Raw genomic sequence first — 22,009 nt, forward strand, 5'->3', positions numbered from 1 at the left:
AGAGAGGTTCCAGACAGAGTTTGGGATGATGCCTCTGTTTCTCTCCCACACCCCGGTCACAACCCTGGTGGATGCCTGGGATGAGGCTGCTGCTGGGGCTCTTGACCGGGTCGTTCCTTTGTGGCCTCTGACACGATGCAGATCCTGGTTGGCACCTTGGTTTACCGAGGAGCTCCGGGGGATGAAGCGATGTAGGCGAGGCCTAGAGAGCCGTTGGAGAGCCAGTCGTTCCGAATCTGACCGGTCCCAGATAAGGTTGGCCACACAGGCCTACCTGGTGAAATTGGTGACGGCAAAACATCGCTACTTCGCCAATGTCATTGTATCTGCAAAGAATCACCTGGTTGCCCTATTCAGGATGTCCCGCTCCTTCTTGAATCAAAGGGTGAGGGAAAACCCTCTGCGAGGGCGAGCCGAGGAGTTTAGCCAGCACCTGTTGGACAAGATCGCTCAGATTCGGGATGGCTTGGACTCTGACTGGACAGAGTCAGACGGTGAGGAGGCAGCGGGTCCTGTGCTTTGGGAAGAGTTCGATCCTATTACCCCAGAGGAAGTGGACAGGATCATGGGGAAGCTGAGTGCAGCCACTTGTGTACTGGACCCGTGCCCCTCCTGGCTGGTTTATTCAGCTCGGGAGGTGACACGCGGCTGGATCCAGGCAGTGATAACGGCTTCCTTGGGGGAGGGAAGCTTTCCGGCTGCCTTGAAGGAGGCGGTGGTGAGGCCCCTCTTCAAGAAGCCGGCCTTGGATCCAGCTGTTTTGAGTCATTTTCATCTGGTCTCCAACCTCCACTTTCTAGAGAAGGTTGTCGAGAGTGTGATGGCACGTCAGCTCCCGCTGGCCCTGGATGAAGCGGATTACCTCAACCCATGCCAATCGGGTTTCAGGCCCAGGTACAGCACAGAGACGGCATTGGTCGCACTGGTGGATGATTCTGGAGGGCTCGGGACAGAGGTTATTCCTCTGTTCAGGTCCTATTAGATCTTTCGGTGGCTTTCGATACCATCGACCACGGTATCTTGCTGTGGTGCCTCGAGGGGCTGGGAGTGGGAGGCACCGTTTTACGGTGGTTCTCCTCCTACCTCTCAGGTCAAACGCAAGCAGTGTTGGCAGAGGGGCAGAGATCGACCTTGAGGCCCCTCACTTGTGGGGTGCTCCAGGGGTCGGTTCTCTCGCCCCTTCTGTTCAACATCTATATGAAACCGCTGGGGGAGAACATCCGTGGTTTCGGGGTGAGGTACCACCAGTATGCTGACGATACTCAGCTCTTTATATCCATCCCGAACCAACCCAGTGATGCCCTCGACATGATGGCCCGATGCCTGGAAGCGGTACGGGTCTGGATGGGAAGGAACAGGCTTTGGCTCAACCCTGCCAAGACTGAATGGCTGTGGGTACCAGCATCTCAGTCCAAAGGAGAGATTCCATTGTTGGCTATAGGGGGTGAAGTTTTACCCCCTGTAGACAGGGCACGCAACTTGGGTGTTCTCCTGGACTCACGGTTGAGTTTAGAAGACCATATAACGACCATGACCAGGGGGGCATACGCCCAGATCCGTCTGGTGCGCCAGTTGTGCTCCTACTTGGACCGAGATGCCCTATGCACAGTTACTCATGCGCTAGTCACCTCCCGTATTGACTACTGTAACACTCTCTACATGGGGCTGCCCTTGAGGACCACTCGGAGGCTTCAGCTGGTACAAAATGCAGCCGCACGGGTTGTGATGGGAGAATCCTGATACTCCCATGTAACACCTCTCCTGCGTGACTTGCATTGGTTGCCAGTTGCTGTCCGGGTGAGATTCAAGGTGCTGGTGATGACCTATAAAGCCCTACATGGCTTAGGCCTAGGATATTTGGCGGACCACCTGCAGCCAGCAACAATTTCCCATCGCCCAGTTCGCGCCCATAGGGAGGGCTTGCTCAGGGTGCCATTGGCTAGACAATGTCGGCTGGCGGCCCCCAGGGGTAGAGCCTTCTCTGTGGGCATGCCCACCCTCTGGAATCAATTCCCCTTGGGGCTCCGGCTGGCCCCTGACCTTCGCACTTTCCGCCACAAATTAAAAACTTGGTTATTCAAGTCCTCCAGCCTGGACTGATGGGGTTTAATATGGGTTTTTAACTTTTATCTGGTCTAATTAGGTATTTTAACTTTGTACTGTGATTATTGTGGATTTTATTGTTGTAAGCCGCCCTGAGTCCGTTGGAGATAGGGCGGCATATAAATAAAATAAAAATAAATAAATAAATAAAAGGAAGCAACAGCAATGGTAACACAAATAAGAGAGAGAATTCCCAATCAGGGTCTAGGACCGTGATGGGGAACCTATGGCATAGGTGCCGAAATTGGCACCCAGGGACATCTCTCTGGGCACGCCAGACGTTGCCCGTTGCCCTTCCAGGTTCTGATGTGCACATCTGTGCTAGCCAGCTGGTCTTTGCACATGTGGGAGCACTGGAAACTGGAAGAGCAGCTCCCTGGTGAGCATGCATCCACCAGGAAGCTGAGCTTCCAGTTTCTGGCATGGACATGCGCACCAGCCAGCTGGTCTTCATGCACTCATGCATGCCGGAAGCAGGAAGATCAGGTGACTGGAGCAGATGTGCATACTGGAAACCAGAAGATCAGGTGACCAGCATAGAAATGCATACCGGGAAGCTGCTCTTCTGGTTTTTGGTGCTCCCCCCCCCCCCCGTGCACACTCCCATTTTGGTGACAAAAAGGTTCGCCAACACTGGCCTAGGATAACTCACCCTGGCCAACTTGCCATGACCAACTTTCTGTGGCCAACTGGCTACAGTCAACTTAACATGGCCAACTCTATTTGGGCCAACTCGCCACAGGACAAGAGTTATACTAATATAAAAGAAATGGTGGGATATTATCATTATTAAAGAAAAGATGTAAAAGGAGGAACAAAATGAAATGTGATTTTAAATAATTGAATTGAATTGTCCCATAGAGAGTTGTCACGTGGTGAGTTGTCCCATTCTGCCCCAAACACTATGTGATGAGAGGAAAATTTGGAATGCCTGAATCCTTCAAACTAGCTTGGTCCACATATATCTCTTAATAGAGTTAACATGGATCATTGGAATATCAGAAATAGAGATTGTTTTATCATTAAATCAACATCTTGACAGTCAGAACAATTAATCAGTGGAACAACTTGACTCCAGAAGTTGTGAATGTTCCAACACTGGAAGTTTTGAAGAGATTGGACAACATTTGTCTGAAATAGTATAGGGTTTCCTGCCTGAGCAGGGGGTTGGACTAGAAGACTTTCAAGCCCCCTTCCAACTCTGTTGCAGAAGCAAGACACGCGTGAGAGCAAAGCGGTTGCGTGTGTGTGAGCCCGTTGGGAACCAGTAATAAAGGTAAATAGAACCCATCCCTGTTCATTACCATGCTGAAATTTGGTCTTCTATATGTAATTTAGGGCAAAAGCAAGTAGCATATCTGAAAGCCATGGTGTTGTGACTCCGGCTCCCGAGCCTGTCCTCATGGAGGAAGATGACTCTGAAAGTGATGGGGAGGAGCTGACAAGGCCTCCCTCTCCAGGACCCTCCTTTCTGGCAACGCCTCAGGTTCCATCCGAAGGCCAGGAGGAAAGCATGTCGGGGCACCCACTAATAGGGAGTGATGAAGATCAATCTTGGATTGATCCCAGGCAGCGTCAGAGGGAGAGGCATGCGCAGCAAAGGAAGAGGTGGGGAAGGGCCAGAGATTGCTGAGTCACTGAACCATGCCCCACAGGGGATAAGGTGGCTCAGCAGTAGGAGCTCTAGTGGCTCAGCAGACTAATAGCCTGTTATTATCATCCAGCTGCCTGCAATTACTGCTAGTTCAAATCTCACCAGGCTCAAGGTTGACTCAGCCTTCCATCCTTTCTAAGGTAGGTAAAATGAGGACCCAGTTTGTGGAGGCAATAAGCTGACTTTGTATAAATATACAAAAGTCTGAAGGCTATTGCTTAACGCATTGTAAGTCGCCCTGAGTCTCCGGAGAAGGGCAGCATATAAATCAATTTTTTTTAAAAAAAAAGTGGGTGGGGTTGCTCTGCAGGCTCTGTGACGGACAAAAACTGCATATCGTGAGCTTCGGATGGGATATTTTTCGGAATTAAGGTTTGGACTTTGTGAATGACTTCTGACTACTCTTTGAACTCTTGGTTGCCCCAGCAACGGAATACAGATACGCTGACTCTTATTTCTAGAGGTGATAAGAAACTTGGCAGGCATTCGGAAAGTAGCTGCCAGAATTTTTATCTGCCAAAGGGATTCAGGTCGGCTTGTAAAAATAAATGACTGGTAGACATCTTTTGCTCATGTATCTGCCTATGTGAGGTGTGGGGACAGAACATATGGTAGATTTTCGCATTGAAAGTGTTAACTAGAGTACCCCAGGGCTCTGTTTTAGGCCTAGTACTCTTCAACATCTTCATCAATGACTTGGACGAAGGGCTAGATGGGGAACTCATCAAATTTGCAGATGACACCAAGCTGGCAGGAATAGCCAACACTCCAGAAGATAAGCTCAAGACACAGAAGGATCTTGACAGACTTGAATATAGGGCGCTATCTAACAAAATGAAATTCAACAGTGAAAAAGCAAGGTTCTACATTTAGGGAAGATTAAACAAAATACATAGGTACCGTATATGTGGTACCTTGCTCAATAATAGTAACTGTGAGAGGGATCTTGGAGTCCTAGTGGACAACCATTTAGATATGAGCCAGCAGTGTGCAGCAGCTGCCAAAAAAGCCAACACAGTTCTGGGCTGCATTAACAGAGGGACAGAATCAAGATCACGTGAAGTGTTAATACCACTTTATAATGCCTTGGTAAGTATTCCACACTTGGAATACTGCATTCAGTTTTGGCCTCCACGATGTGAAAAAGATGTGGAGACTCTAGAAAGAGTGCAGAGAAGAGCAACAAAGATGATTAGGGGACTGGAGGCTAAAACATTTGAAGAATAGTTGCAGGAACTGGGTATGTCTAGTTTGATGAAGAGAAGGATCAAGGGAGACATGATAGCAGTGTTCCAATATCTCAGGGGTTGCCACAAAGAAGAGGGAGTCAAGCTATTCTTCAAAGCACCTGAGGGTAGAACAAGAAGCAATGGATGGAAACTAATCAAGGAGAGAAGCAATTTAGAACTAAGGAGAAATTTCCTGACAGTTAGAACAATTAATCAGTGGAACTACTTGCCTCCAGAAGTTGTGAATGCTCCAACACTGGAAATTTTTAAGAAGATGTTGGATAACCATTTGTCTGAAGTGATGTAGGGTTTCCTGCCTGGGCAGGGGCTTGGACTAGAAGACCTCCAAGGTCTTTTACAACTCTGTTATTCTATTCTATTCTATTCTATTCTATTCTATTCTATTCTATTCTATTCTATTCTATTCTATTCTATTCTATTCTATTCGTTTCAGATTTGTACCGATTTCTAATTTTTAGTTCCTCACTGAATATTTTACTGAGGATTCAAAGAAGGCTCTCAGTTTATTTATTTAGTCCATGGCAGGCTCTCTGTATATACATTATTTGCTTTCCTTTAATCCTGCTAAATTCATACATCTGCTTATAGAATCAAGAACCTACATAGGAAAATTATTATGAAGAATAAAATTTAAATAATTTCTGTGCTTTTAGAACCTGAGAGTAACTCTTGTTCCACTAGCCATGTCTGTCTCACCTTGGATGTTGAAATGATTTGTCAGGAGGAGAAGTGCCTACATCAGAGAAAACAAGGTTGTGTCTGTTGCAGCAGAAAAAAAGTCTAAAATACACTGAGCCAGGTTCTTTTCATTGTAGGTAGATGTTTAAAATGGAAAATTACAATGAATTCTATCCAGCTTTTCTGTCATTTTTACTTCTGTATCTCAAGTCTAGAGAATAAATACATTCCTGGTGGCTATATAGAAATACCAATGCAGAAGAGTAATAATTAAAGTGGTAGATTCACACTTAACTTAAAATAGACAAGAAGAAAGACAGTCTCAGGTTTTGAAGAACTTTAATGTGTTTTGTTTTAATTGATAATTGATTACCTCAGGAAATGTTTGCATGTGGAACGGTGACTAATCTGTACTTACTAGAGTGAGTCACAAAAATTCAGAAGCAGCATTACTAGAATTGCCGCATGCATTCAGACATTTAAAGTCATGCCCAAATTGATGCCTATGACTGCTCTAACTATCAGATTTTGTGGCCATTATGCCATATCACAATAATTTATGCAATTTTTAGGATACGGGTAGTCCTCGAGTTACAATCATTTGTTTAGTGATCGTTCAAAGTTTCAGTGACACTGAAAAAAGTGATTTATAACAGCTTTTCATACAATTGCAGCATCCCCATGGTCACTTGGCAACTGGCATGCTTTAATTGCATTGTCCTGGGATAATTCAATCACCATTTGTAACCTTCCCAGCTGGCCTCTGACAAGCAAAGTCAATGGGGAAAGCCAGATTAGCACAGGATTCACTTAACAACTGCAGTGATTCGCTTAACAGCTATGGCAAGAAAGGTCATTAAATGGAGCAAAATTCACTTAACAACTGCTTTGCTTAGCAACAGAAATTTTGGGTCCAGTTGTGGTTGCAAGTCGAGGACTACCTGTGTTGGATTCTTGTGAGACAATATTAACCGTGCACCAAACCAGTGCAATTTCACAAAGAATTGTGGGACAACTGACACAATACAGACCATTTGTCTAGTGATAGAGAAGCATCTTGAGAAGCAAATCACCACAGATATGGCAGTCACTGAGCTAGAAAAAGCATTTGAAGAATTATCACATGATCTATTTCTTTCTCAACCACAAATGGTTCAATTCTCACCATTGCTCTTTATACACAGTACGTACACTGAAACCAGAAACCTTCAATTATAACACCCATGGATGCTATTATATGTTGCTGAACATGAAGCAACCTTGAATCGTTAATACAAGGGTGGAAAACCTGCCTTAATGGTTTAGGAATGAGGGCCTGTATTAAGAAGATTGTATATCTTGAATGTAGTGACCAGAACAATGGTACACTCAAGACTGACAATGCCAATTTGTAAATAAAGTGAGCCAGCTCAAAGTCATTTCAAATCGATAAAAGTTGTTTCTAAAAAACAAAAAAATCAATTTTTTTTTCTGAAAACATTCGAAAGAAGGATCTTTTATCCTTGTTTCAAACATTTTACTTTTTTACTGATGGTCAAAGCAGTAAAAGTATCTGTTGGGGAAAATTGTGCAGCAGTTGTCTAGATGAAATCAGAGGCACTAACACAAAAGTGTAGTCTTTTATATGTGTACATATATATTTAACATTCAACATCCCAGAAGGAGAAAAACACAAGAGAGTCAGGAACATCATGAGGTAAATTTTGCAATATACAGAACACAGAGAAGAGAAAAGGCGGGAAAAATGGGAAATGCCCCCCCCCTTTATACTAAGGCAACCAATCATAGCATAGATTGCCTCATGCATGAGTCAGCACCCTCTAACTAAGCAATTTTCAGCTACTAAATTCAATATCCTAACAGTATCTGTCCTTTTCCCAACTTTTCAGGGAAATTATTTCTTTAAGTATGAATTAATCAAAAGTCCCTGTTAATTCTTTTCCTTCTTAATGGAATTTCTTTAGAAAAAGGGGAAAGAAGTGATAGGGAAACATGAGCCGATGGTGAAATAATAATAAATCTAACTTCCCCCACAAAGAATCTTCCTTGTCTAATTAGAGTTTAAGATTGCTGAGGTACAAATATAGTTTTTATTCAGAAGCAACTCAGAATAGTAGCTGAATATGAAAAAAAAATCATTTGTTTAAGTATGAATTAATCAAAAGTCCCTGTTAATTCTTTTTCTTCTTAATGGAACTTCTTTAGAAAAAGGGGAAAGAAGTGATAGGGAAACATGAGATGATGAGAAATGATAATAAATCTAACTTCCCCCACAAAGAATCTTCCTTGTCTAAATAGAGTTTAAGATTGCAGAGGTACAGATATAGTTGTTATTTAGAAGCAATTCAGAATAGGAGCTGATTAAAAAAAAAATCCAGTGAAGACAATTTCAGTAGCCCTTCCTGTTTGCTTATAGCAAGGAATATAATAATTCCTTTTTGATGTATTGAATCACAATAAACTCATACCTTCTCCATCTGAATAAGATAGTAATTAATGATAGATAGATAGATAGATAGATAGATAGATAGATAGATAGATAGATAGATAGATAGATAGATAGATCAGAGTTGGAAGGGACCTTATAGGTCATCTAGTCCAACCCCCTGCCCAAGCAGGAGACCCTACACCATCCCCGACAAATGGCAGTCCAATATCCCCTTTAAAGCCTCCGGTGATGAAGCTCCCACAACTATTGAAGGCAACTTCTGTTCCATTGGTTGATTGTTTTCACTGTCAGAAAATTTCTCCTCATTTCTAGGTTGAAGCTCTACTTGATCTGTTTCCATCCATTATTCCTTGTCTGACCTTTCAACGAAATCTTGTGGCTCATGCAGAGAGTAGGATTCCTTGTGTTTCTCTATTTCCTGCTTTGCAACAGAAGTGATCACCTTTATAGAAGCCAAGGCCTCCTTGTGAGGGCGTGGGAAGTAGCTCATTAATCTTGGAAACACAACAAACATCTAATAGAAATGGAAAAGGAAAAGTTATTTATTTCCCACTACAACGAAAGAAGATGCTCAGCAGCTCGCAGTAATAGACAGGATTTAATAACCAAAGAAAAACATTGCAAGTGCATTAAAACATGGCAAACCATACATGGTGTCAGACCTCAAAAATCCTCCAAAAAAGCCGTTCCCAAATTCTGCTCAGGAAATTTCTCCTGAGTTCTAGATTGCTTCTCTCCTTGATAAGTTTCCATCCATTGCTTTTTGTCCTGCTTTCAGGTCCTTTGCAAAACAAGGCTTGACTCTCTCTTCTTTGTGGCAACCCCTTAGATATTGGAACACTGCTATCATGTTATCCCTAGTCCTTCTTTTCACTAGACTAGACATACTCAATTCCTACAACCATTCTTCATGTTTTAGCCTCCAGCCACTTAAATCATCTTTATCGCTCTTCTCTGCACTCTTTGCAGAGTTTCAGGACTTTTTTATAACATGGTGACCAAAACTGGATGCCATATAAGGCCTTATAAATCAGTACTAACCCCTCATGTGATCTTGATTTCCCTCTGTTAAAGATAGGATTGTCTTTTTTGGTGGCTGCAGTAGAAGTTCTGGATGGAAGCAATGGCTTTAAATCATAAAAAAGCAGATGTTGGTTTAGTATTAGGAGGTTTGAAAGAACTGTTCAATGATAGACTGACCCAGGAAGTGGTGGATCATCTTTTCTAGAACTGTTTAAACATGGGATGGACAGTCATCTAGTGCTGTTACTGATATAATGGATTTCTTTATGGGCAGAATCATTTTGGTACAGTGGTTCATGCACAAGCCTAGAAACTGAGATATTCTAAGTACTAGTGATAACTCAAGCACTAAGTCAACTGGGTGATGCTGGAACAGTCCCTTTCTTCCAGCCCTAGGAAGTAGGCAATGGACAGCCACTTTTGAAATCTTGACAGGAAAACTGCAAAGACTTGTCCAGGCTCTCATCTTGAGTTAAGACTGATTCAAGGACAGACACACCTATTAGGAATAATAGTACTGTCTACCCTGAAGCTGACATATATGATTTCCAAAGCTTCCTCCATGGATTCCATTCATGATTACATGAAATTACTGATGGAAACATAGGTTTGGGGAAGTTTTAATATAAAATATGACTCACCACGTGAAAAAAGCCACCAGAGAATTTCACAATAATTTCAAGGGCTTGAATTAACTTCTGGAAGTTTTCATCTTCGGGAGCAAACTGATGTCCAAAACTCAAAGCACATATGACATTAGAAACTGCATTTATTACTGGAAAGGAAGGGTCAAATGGCTGCCCTGCAGATGAAGATATTTCATAATTAATTATTAAAGAGCAGGAATTCTAAGGGGACGAGGAAAGAGAATTGGTTCAAAACTTTTAAAAAATAAAAAAAATACTGTACATCTTCTTTTGTTCCAAATACACAGAATGGAAAAAAATTCAGCAGATGGGGACTTGAGTCATTACCCCAAATTACATACCTTTTGCTTGTCTAAAGATCTCCACCAATGTCTGAGCTTTGTCTTCTATCTGATGGTCAATGCTTTTCTTCCCCAGGCCCAGCTTACACAGAGAAGTGAGGCCAATGTGTCGCTGCTGTTTCCAGGTGTGGCCATTGGAGAAAATAATTCCCGAGGGCATCGACAGACAGTGATAAGTGATTCCTTATAAAATTTATGTTTTTAAAAAAACAGTTAGGTCTGATCTTCCAAACATCTTTCTGGATTTCAGGTAGGAATATGATTCTGGCTATGTTATTTCTTCTTTAAAAATATTTATTGGTTTTGGGAATCACAAGGACACTGGGTGACATATGTGGTATGGTGACCACAGGAGCATTGCTGGCCAACCTCTATCTTATATGTCCAGAATCCTTATATTAAAAGGAGTCCCTTCAGGTTTTACTTTGCTAGTCGTGTTCATCTCCATTTCTAGGCCGTTTCTAGGCCATTGAGCCAACCTTATCCAAAGATATTTCTGTGATCATGTGGCCAGCATGACATCATGCCACAGTGCAATGTATGTGGCAAAATATGGACTGCTTTTATCTTCGCACCGAAGTGGTACCTATGCGTTCAAACTGCTAGGTTGGCAGGAGCCGAGTCAAGTGATGAGAGTTCACTCCTTCATGTGATGGTAGGACTCAAACTGCCAGAGCACAGACCTTCTCTGGCACCTTTTAAGCCACTGAGTTTAAACCGGGGTATTAATTGTCCTTAAAACCAAAGTATTCACATCTCGGTCTTTTATCCACCTCCATAGGGTAGATCTGTTCTTTGCTATGTTGTCTAACTTTAGTGGTCTTCTGACCATTCTGGAACTCCATAATGAAATGCCTAATGCAAGAATTGATGTTTCTTCTATCATGGTTCATTAGTGATAGTCCTCAACGTACAACCACAATTAGGACCACAATTGTTAAGCAAGGTAGTTGTTAAATGAGTCATGTCCAATTTTATGATTTTTTTTAATAAGGTTGTTAAACGAAGTCATTTTTTTTCAGTCCATTGTAACTTTGAATAATCATTAAATAAATGGATGTAAGTGGAGAACTATTATAATCGTTCCCTCCTAAAGCTCTCTCTTTCCAGTCACTTTTCCTCTCACCTGAGAACGTTTCTGTGTATTTATTTATTTATTTTATTAGATTTCTATACCGCCCTACTCCCGAAGGACTCAGGGCGGTGCACAGCCAAACAATAAAAACACATACAATACAAAATTTAAAAATAGAATAAAATCAAATTAAATAATTTTGGCCCCGACAAATTTAAAACCCCAAACTTTTAAAACCAATTTAAAATTGAATATATAAAATACTAAAAGATATTTAAAATTTTTAAAATCTTTTATAAAAGAGGGGGAAAATTAGGCCAGGACAGCCTGGTGAAATAGTAAGGTCTTTAAGGCGTGGCGGAAGGTGCGCAGATCCGGGATCCTCCGTATCTCTGGGGGGAGCTCGTTCCAGATAGTAGGTGCCCCCACAGAGAAGGCTCTCTCCCTGGGGGCCGCCAGTCGGCATTGTTTGGCTGACGGCACCCGGAGGAGCCCCTCTCTATGGGAGCATACCGGCCGGTGGGAGGCTATTGGTGGTAGTAGGCGGTCCCGCAAGTACCCGGGTCCTAAGCCATGGAGCGCTTTAAAGGTGGTAACCAGAACCTTGAAGTGCACCCGGAAGACCACCGGGAGCCAGTGCAGCTCGCGCAGGAGGGGTGTTACATGGGAACGCCATGTCGCTCCCATTACCACCCGCGCGGCCGCACTCTGTGCCAGTTGGAGCCTCCGGGTGCTCCTCAAGGGGAGCCCCATGTAGAGAGCATTGCAATAGTCCAGGCAGGAGGTGACAAGGGCATGAGTGACCGTGCGTAACGAGTCCCGATCCAGAAAGGGACACAACTGGCGAATCAGGCAAACCTGATGAAAAATCCTCCCGGTCACGGCTGTCAGGTGCTCTTCTAAAGACAGCCGTGAATCCAGGAGGACGCCCAAGTTGCGAGCCCTCTCCGTGGGGGCCAATGATTCACCCCCAATAGTCAGTGATGGCGTCAACTGACTATAACGGGACATCGGAAACCACAGCCACTCAGTCTTGGATGGGTTGAGACTGAGCCTGTTCCTCCCCATCCAGATCCGTACGGCCTCCAGGCACCGGGACATCACTTCAAGGGCATCGTTGGGGTGATCCGGGGTGGAGATGTACAGCTGGGTGTCGTCAGCATACTGATGGTACTCCACCCCGAAACCACGGATGATCTCGCCCAGCGGCTTCACATAAATGTTGAACAGGAGAGGCGAGAGGACCGACCCTTGCGGCACCCCACATATAAGGGGCCTCGGGGTCGATCTCTGCCCCCCTGTCAACACAGACTGCGACCGGTCAGAGAGAAAGGAGGAGAACCACCGCAACACAGTGCCTCCCACCCCCAACTCTTCCAACCAGTGCAGCATGATACCATGGTCGATGGTATCAAAAGCCGCTGAGAGATCTAACAGGACCAGGACAGAGGAGCACCCCCTGTCCCGAGCCCTCCAGAGATCATCTACCAATGCGACCAATGCCGTTTCCGTGCTGTACCCGGGCCTGAAGCCCGACTGGAACGGATCCAGATACGTCGTTTCATCCAGGTGCTGGGGGAGCTGTTGCGCGACCACACTCTCAACAACCTTTGCAACAAAGCGAAGGTTGGAGACCGGACGAAAATTTACCAACATTGCCGGGTCCAGGGAAGACTTCTTGAGGAGAGGCCTCACCACCGCCTCTTTCAAGGCGGCGGGAAAGTCACCCTCACTCAGCGAAGCGTTTATAATCCCCTGGAGCCAGCCTCGTGTCACTTCCCGGGAAGCCAGTACTAACCAGGAAGGATACGGGTCCAATAAACAAGTGGTCACGTTCAGTCTACCCAGAATCCTGTCCACGTCCTCAGGGGTCACAGGATCAAACTCATCCCAGATAACATTCTCAAGACCTGCCCCTGTATGTGTAGTCGGTTACATGCTCAGAACAATTCTTTTCCTAGGCCAGTTTTCCACCTTGCATTTATCAGAGAACAAAAATGATTGGCCTGTTTGGGTAATTATGGATGGTGGACAGTGTTGCTACTGTACTTTCTCCATTCTGTTGGAGGTTTAGGAGTTCTTACTGAAGGTATCTAAAAGTTGTATCTGAAATAGTATGAGTCTTTTATTGCAATGTTACAAGAAATTTGTAAAGCAGAAATTTCTGATTTCCAGTCAAAGGTTAATATATATATTGTATTTGGAATATTTTGAGTCTTCTCTTGCAACGTTATATTGTAAGAAACTTTAGACCACAACCTACTACTTGGTAAGCTAAAAAAAAAAAAAGTGGGATAGATAGCATCACCACCAGATGGATGTGTAACTGGCTTATCAATCATACTCAATGAGTAGTCCTTAATGGTACGACATCTACATAGAGGGAAGTAAGCAGTGGGTACCACAAGGTTCCGTCTTAGGCCCAGTACCCTGGAATATATTCATAAACGAATTAGATGAGGGACTAGAAGGGGAACTCATCAAATTTACAGATGATACTAAACTGGCAGGAATAGCCAAAACCCTAGATGATAGGCTCAAGATCTAGATTGATCTTGACAGACATGAACACTGGGACCTATCTAACAAAATGAAATTCAACATAGAGAAAAGTAAAGTCTTACACTTAAGCAAGAAAAACCAAAGTTACAAGTATAGTATAGTTTAGGTGAAACCTGGCTAAATAGCAATAACTGTGAGAAGGATCTTGGAGTCCTAGTGGACAATCAATCAAATATGAGTTAGCAGTATGTGGCAACAGCCAAAAAAAGCCAATGCAATCCTAAATTGCATTAACAGAGTGATTGAATCAAAATCACGTGAGATGCTGGTACGGCTTTATAAAGTCTTAGTAAGCCTACACCTAGAATACTGCATCCACTTTTGGTCACCACATTATAAAAAAAGATGTTGACACTCTACAAAGGGTGAAGAGAAATTCAGGGCCACCAAGACAAAATCAACAAACACTTCATCTGGTGGGTTTTTTTATCCTTAGCTAACATATGATCTGAAAATCAAGGACAGTCATGTCACTCAGCTGTGATCACTTTCCGTATACCAGAAAGCTTTGCTGCTGCCACACACCTCTTTATTTAGATCATATCATTCAGATGCAACTGCAATTTCTAGGAGGCACCTGGGGAAAGGTCCCAGAAGCCTGGCAGGCCCTTCTGTTGGGAATCTACTCAGTCTCCAGAATGCAGGGATAACAAAGGGACTAGGCAGATTACTCTGAAGGGACCACTTTATTTACATTGATTCAGAGGAAGATCTTGAATCATCAAAGAATTCTGACAGAGGAATTGCCAGAAAAGACAACTGGAGCAAGACTGACAAAAAATATTTGGGAAAGGTTGTAGAGAAAGTGATTAGGCTGCAACTACAGAGGGCTTTAGATCACGGCTGTCAAACTCGCAACCTGCAGGCCGGATGCGTCACGCACTGGCCACCCCCACCCCCTGGTTTGGTGAAGGGGATAAAATGTCATGATACGTCACGTGATGCTGCCGTGACAACGCAAGTGTGACACCCCTGCTTTAAATGAAGCTCATAATTAGATCCAGTTGAGGTTCAGCTGGGATGAAAAATGCATTGGTTGCTCTTGTCTTGTGGATGTTCTGCACTGGGATGTGATGGGAGCATATTTTCTTCTTTTGCTAATTCTCTCAGCATCATTTCATCCCTTCAAGCATGGCATCATTTTGGTCTATCTACGAAATCTGGTTGGGGAACATGGTCCATAGGAGAAATTTAGTAAAAATTAAAAAGATACCAAAACTAAAAGGAAATATGTTTTATTGGCACCCAAAAGGAAACAAAGATAAAGCATGATAACCTTAGTTTTTTTCACACACATCCTCCCAGTCTTTGGTTGACTTGTTAGGTATGTTGCATGAACCCAACAATAGGTTGAAGAAGTTCAGTATTGAGTAAATAGAAGCAAAACACAAGTGAATTAAGTGAATTGGTATATGTATGAAACATTTATTGTACTGAACAACTCTTCTGTATTTAGTTTTATGCTTTTTTGTGGTGTTTAGGTTTAAGCCTTTGTGGGAATAGCACACAGTTTATAAGGCTGTGGATGTATTGTCACTTTTACAACAGGTTCTTCGTTGAGTTCTTTCACTCCTTCAGGCAACTGGAAACTGAAGGCCTTCAACAGGCTGGTCAGAAAGATGAAGATCTCAATTCTTGCCAGTTGCTCTCCCACACATACACGCTGACCTGTAGGTGAGACAAAGTATAAAGGGAATAATGATCACTTCTCCAAAATATACCCCATCAGCAAGGAAACGTGAGAGAAGATTTGTAACGGATGAAACACATTTCCCTGTTGAACCTTGGTATCTTCTAGTATTGCTTATTATTTAGCATGTTATTATTTAGTCGTAGGAATAGCTTTTGGGGATAGTGCTTTGAATCTGTTGGGGTGCTGAGCCGTTGATCAAACTGCTTTGATAAATCAGTTCATGAGCCATGATGACACAGTGGTTAGAATTCAATATTGTAGGCTAACTCAGCTCACTGCCAGCAGTTCGATTCTGACCTGCTCATGGCTGTCTCAGCTTTCCATCCTTCTGAGGTCACTAAATTGAAGACACAGATTGTTGGGGGCAATATGCTGATTCTGTAAACCACTCATAGAAGGCTATAAAAGCACTATGAAGAAGTATATACTGTATTTTTCGGACTGTAAGACACACCTTTTCCCCAGTGGATGGAAATGTCCCTGCATCTTATAGACTGAATATGGCCCTGTTTTTAGCCTCCCAAAACACGGGGGGGGGGGCGGGGGTGTTTTGGGAGGCCAAAAGCAGGGCCATATTCGAACGTCCTGTTTTCGCCAAAAACAAGCCTGTTTTTGACAAAAATGGGACACATGAAGGGTTTACGAGGCCTGCAGAGTGTTTCTGCAGGCTGGGGAGGGCAAAAATGGGACACATGAATCGGGAGGCCAAAAACGGGCCTGTTTTTTCATGAAAATGGGCCGGTATTTCACAAAAATGAGATGCGCAGAGGGTTTGGGAGGCCTGCAGAGTGCTCCTGAGGGCTGAGGAGGGCAAAAACTGGATGTGTGCAAGCCAAAAAACTAATTTTTTCTCGTCTTCCTCTTCGAAATCTAGGTGCATCTTATACTCCGGTGCGACTCATAGTCCGAAAAATATGGTAAGTGCTAAGTGCTTGCTATTCCTAAATAGACAGAATGCCAATTTGAGCAGACCATCTGTTTCCTGCTCAGGAATGCCTGACTATAAAGGTGATCCTTGCATAGGAAGGTTTTATAGTAAGGAAGAATGCTATTGGTAATATTGATAAAATTTTAGTCTACCTTGTAACCTTTCACTTATAACCTTTAGCACTAGCTAAACCTTTAATAAACCTATTGTTCTTAGTTTTATATACTACTCCATAGGGGTTTACTGCACTCTGAGAGTGATTTACAATGTCCACACATTGCCCCCAAAAATCTGGCTCCTCATTTTACTGACTTCGAAAGGATGGAAGGTTGAGTCAAATTTGAGCCAGTCAAGATCAAACAGCTGGCTGTGGGCAGAGTTTTTCTGCAATACTGCATTTTAACCACTGCCCCACCATGGTTCAAGCTTTAGCTGAACTAAGCCACCCAAATTCTTTTTATTATAAGATGGATGGCATACTGTATTAATTACTTGTCTTACTATGACCCTGATGATGTATGCAAGATACTGCTTTTAATGATTGTTTTATAAAGATATGTATTTCCATAATATGTATCAATGTTTCTTTTTGAAATACATTTATTTTTCCCTGTTGACGCATTTTGCCTTATTTTGATGGATCAAAAAGTTATTCAGTAATCTACCAGTCCCAAAATCTCAGTTATCTGTAACACCAAAAAGCCAATATTGAAACAGTTTACTCAGTCCCAAAATTATTTCTCAGGATGCCCAATATTTATAGTTATTTATAGACCTCAACAGGTCAGTTTACTTCTAAGTTCTCCAAAAAGTTTTTTCTTCTTCTACTTTCACCTCTTAAGCAGTTATCAGATAATGTTTATAATCCTAGGTGATCCATCAGATTTCACCATGTCTTCTTTAGTCACACAGTCAACTCTTCAATTTCAGTGATAATTCCTGGTATTTGTATCCACTCTACTTAGAAATCTTCAGAAAGTCTCACAATTTGTTCCCCATCAGTCATGAAGCAAATAAGTATAAAATAATATGCAAAAAGGCAGTCTTCCAGATGTTGTTTGTCTCCACTCTCTTTTCTGCCTTATCAATCCTCAGATTATTCCAATGTTATTCCCAGCCTTGTAAAAATATAATATATATATATATTCTTTCACCAGTGGATGGCACCTTCTCCTAAAATTTCAACGTTACACAAAATCTAACAGTTGATTGTGGTTCCAATTTTCTTCAAGCAATTTCTTCCAATAATCAACTAAATATTCCCAGCATTTCAAAATGCCTTTTCAAAATATTACCAATAAAATATTTGAATCCAGTCTTTCTGTATTTTAAAACTTCATATTCTCCCCTTAGGTTTCACTTTTGGTAATCTTTCTCTAAGTGTTTATTCGTCACTTTCTCACAGCTTTAGAGAGTCTTTCTTTTGGAATTTCTTTTCTTTGGGATTAGACCTCTAGTATAGAACTTGAAAATCACCTCACCCAGTTCCAGGCCACTGTTCACAAACTGCTCCAGCACATTTCCTTCTTCAGTTGTCCCAGCTTCTCGGTGGCCATAATGGTCACCTCTCCACTTTGTTGTTGGATGGGAGGGCACCTTGGATCAAGCAGAAGAGCCGCCACTCTCCATGATCTGCAAGGCCCCCCCTCCTTTCTTTGTCATCTCTTCAGGGTGAGTTTAGTGCCTTAGGGCTCTCCAATGATGAGGATTCGGCCTAGGTTCATAGAGCCCCGTTACCCACGACCATCCCGCAGCAATGCCAAACTGGAATTCCTAATCTTGTAGCTATCTTACAAAGCTCTACTGATTACAATCTAAATATAAAATCTAAATGTAATTAATATTTCTTTGTAGTTTAAACTCGGTAGCCCAAGAGGAATTTCAGACTCTCGTGGTTTTCAAACTAGAAGGAATTTAGATTCTTTGATTTTCTATTCAGTCCATGATGAATTCAGAACAACTCAATGATGGGGCGGTGGAATCTATAAGTGATAAACTGCTTTGGGTTCATATACATACCCATTCCGAAGGGCAGAAACTCTTCTCTCTCTATGAACTTCCCATCCTTATCTAAAAAGTGATTTGGGTTGAATTCTTCAGGTGTCTCCCATTGTTCAGGATCAACGAGAACAGAACGCAGGTCTGCAATAATAATGGTCCCCTACAAACAAAGAGATGATTAAACAGAGCAGTTTCATAAGGGAAAAAGGGAGAAAAGTTCAAACAATATTGATGAAAAATTTGGTTTTAGTTTGCCTTTATAGACCCATATTTGTTCATTTCCAAAAACAGTTTCTGAGAGCAGTGGCTGTTCTTAGCATTTCTCACTTTTGGAATGTGGTAATCCTTCATCTTTACATCTTTTGTAGTTTGTCTGGGAAGCCCAGCTATCGAGACATATTTTAGACGCTGCATTTCATGAATCACAGCATTGGTGTAGGGCAGCTTCTTCCGATCCTGATAGGAAATTGACTGTGAGATGTCAAACACATCTTTAATCTCCTTCTGGACTTTCTCTAGAAAAAAAATGGAAATAGAAGCTTAATTTCCTTCATTTGTTTCCAAATTTTAATCCTTAGAGGCCTATTGCTACCAATGTTCTTCAGAGTATGTGAAGCCTTCCACCCTCAGGACACACTCTTTGGCATGGCTTCCAGCCATGCAACCCCTTCAGACTGGCATTGGATCACACTCAGGGCCACCTCTCTACCTCCTACCAGTCCCTTAGGAGTGCGGTGGCACATGCATTTAGAATGCTGGGTTGACAATTACAAGCCTGTGTTCGAGACCTGAGTGCTGCTCTATGCTTGGGTGAGCGCCTGTCATTTGCTCTAGCTCCTGCTGATGTAGCAATTTGAAAGCATGCAAACATGAATAGATAAATAGTTTATTTATTTATTTTATTATTTATTATTTATTTATTTATTAATCAAATTTCTATACCGCCCTACTCCCGAAGGACTCAGGGCGGTGAACAGCCAAGATAAAATACAGACAATACAAATATTAAAAATCCCTTAAAATTATTAAATATTTCGGCCGAAACACAGATTAAAACACCCAATTTATAAAATCACGAATTAAAAAATTTAAAATTTAAGAATTTAAAAGAGGGGAGTTAGGCCAGGCCAGCTTGCTGAAATAGAAAAGTTTTGAGAGCACGGCGAAACGTGCGCAGGTCCGGGATCTTCCGTATCTCTGGGGGGAGCTCGTTCCAGATGGTAGGTGCCCCCACAGAGAAGGCTCTCCCCCTGGGGGCCGCCAGTCGACACTGTTTGGCCGACGGCACCCTGAGGAGCCCCTCTCTATGGGAGCGTACTGGTCGGTGAGAGGCTATTGGTAGCAGAAGGCGGTCTCGTAGATACCCCGGTCCGATGCCATGGAGCGCTCTAAAGGTGGTAACCAAAACCTTGAAGCGCACCCGGAAGACCACCGGGAGCCAGTGCAGCTCGCGCAGGAGGCGGGTCACATGGGAGCGCCACGTCGCTCCCATAACCACCCGCGCGGCCGCATTCTGGACCAGCTGGAGCCTCCGGGTGCTCCTCAAGGGGAGCCCCATGTAGAGAGCATTGCAGTAGTCCAAGCGGGAAGTGACAAGAGCATGAGTGACCGTATTTAACGAGTCCCGATCCAGAAAGGGACGCAACTGGCGAATCAGGCGGACCTGATAAAAAGTCCCCCTGGCCACGGCCGTCATATGCTCTTCTAAAGACAGCCGTGAGTCCAGGAGGACACCCAAGTTGCGAGCCCTCTCCGTGGGGGGCAATGACTCGCCCCCAATAGTCAGTGATGGCGCCAACTGACTATATCGGGATGTCGGAAACCACAGCCACTCGGTCTTGGATGGGTTGAGCCTGAGTCTGTTTCTCCCCATCCAGATCCGCACGGCCTCCAGGCACCGGGACATCACTTCAAGGGCATCATTGGGGTGGTCCGGGGTGGAGATGTACAGCTGAGTATCGTCAGCGTACTGGTGGTACTTCACCCCGAAACCACGGATGATCTCACCCAGCGGCTTCACATAAATGTTGAACAGAAGGGGCGAGAGGACCGACCCTTGTGGCACCCCACATACAAGGGGCCTCGGGGTCGACCTCTGCCCCCCTGTCAACACAGACTGCGACCGGTCAGAGAGAAAGGAGGAGAACCACCGTAGGACAGTGCCCCCCACCCCTAACTCCTCTAGCCGGTGCAGCATGATACCATGGTCGATGGTATCAAAAGCCGCTGAGAGGTCTAATAGGACCAGGACAGAGGAACAACCCCTGTCCCGAGCCCTCCAGAGATCATCAACCAACGCGACCAATGCCGTTTCCGTGCTGTACCCAGGCCTGAAGCCCGACTGGAACGGATCCAGATACGACGATTCATCCAGGTACTGGGGGAGCTGTCGCGCTACCACACTCTCAACAACCTTCGCAATGAAGCGAAGGTTGGAGACTGGATGGTAATTTGCCAACACTGCCGGGCCCAGGGAAGGTTTCTTGAGGAGAGGCCTCACCACCGCCTCTTTCAAGGCGGCAGGGAAGACACCCTCACTCAAGGAAGCATTTATAATCCCCTGGAGCCAGCCTCGTGTAACCTCCCGAGAGGCCAGCACCAACCAGGAGGGACACGGGTCCAGTAAACATGTGGCTGCGCTCAGTCTGCCCAGTATCCTGTCCAAGTCTTCGGGCGTCACAGAATCAAACTCTTCCCAGATAATACTCACAAGACCTGCCTCTGTCCTCCCCGCTGAATCTACCCAGTCAGAGTCCAGATGTTCCCGAATCTGAGCGATTTTGTCATACAGATACTGTACAAAATCCTCGGCTCTACCACTTTGGTTGGCTCATTTAGGGGATATGAAAGGCATCCCCAACTGGGCATCCCCCAGACAACAGTGATGGCACTGGTTAATACTTTTAACCTGGAAGCACCTCGGTACTTCCAACGTTTTATGACGATGAACAGTCCCTTGTCCTGGTCATGTCCCTCAGTGCTTCAGACAATGGTCCTAGGTTGGCTCTCCCTGTCCACCTGAAATCTTCACTGGTTGGCAGGGTGAAAATACAAGTCTCAGCTGCCTCCGGACTCCAAATCAATCCCCTGTCTTTGCCAGGCCATCCCAGTTTGGTCCCTTCAGTCTCTGGACTCCAGTCAAATAGCAGAAAAGGCAGTAGCAGGGCAGGAAGAAGATAAGGTTAAGGGGAAGATTGAGGGCTTCCTTTGGTGCTCCAAGTGGTGAAGAATCTCCCACAATTTTCCCATCCCTTCTCTTCATGGCAGGGAGCCTTGTGTCATGCATCTGCTTGTTCCCACCATCTTGACTTATTATTGTTTGGAAATTTAGTCTTGTATATGCAATTTAGTCCAGAAACAAGTAACAAATCTGAAAACCATGGCAGATTTCTATGTTGAACATGTTAGATGTTTCAGATTTGTATTGATTCCAGTTTTTAGTTCCTTGCTCAACATTTTATTGAGAAATCAAAGAAGGCTCTCAAATTCTTTCTGTGTATGTATGTATGTATGTATGTATGAACTCGATTGCAGAAAATATGACTTCAGCAACAAAATGGTCAATGCATGGAATGCACTACCTGACTCTGTGGTTACTTCCCCAA

At 43.8% G+C, this 22,009-nt stretch overlaps 1 pseudogene; it reads right to left on the reverse strand.

Moving 5' to 3' along the window:
• Positions 1–15,265: 15,265 nt before the first annotated feature.
• The window catches only part of LOC139318815 (cytochrome P450 2J5-like), a 94,700-nt pseudogene continuing 87,956 nt past the window's right edge, over positions 15,266–22,009 (reverse strand).

This window comes from Pituophis catenifer, unplaced genomic scaffold (assembly GCF_029215685.1).
Source record: "Pituophis catenifer annectens isolate HBS135680 unplaced genomic scaffold, rPitCat1.0.hap2 SCAF_6, whole genome shotgun sequence".
Lineage (NCBI taxonomy): Eukaryota > Metazoa > Chordata > Lepidosauria > Squamata > Colubridae > Pituophis > Pituophis catenifer.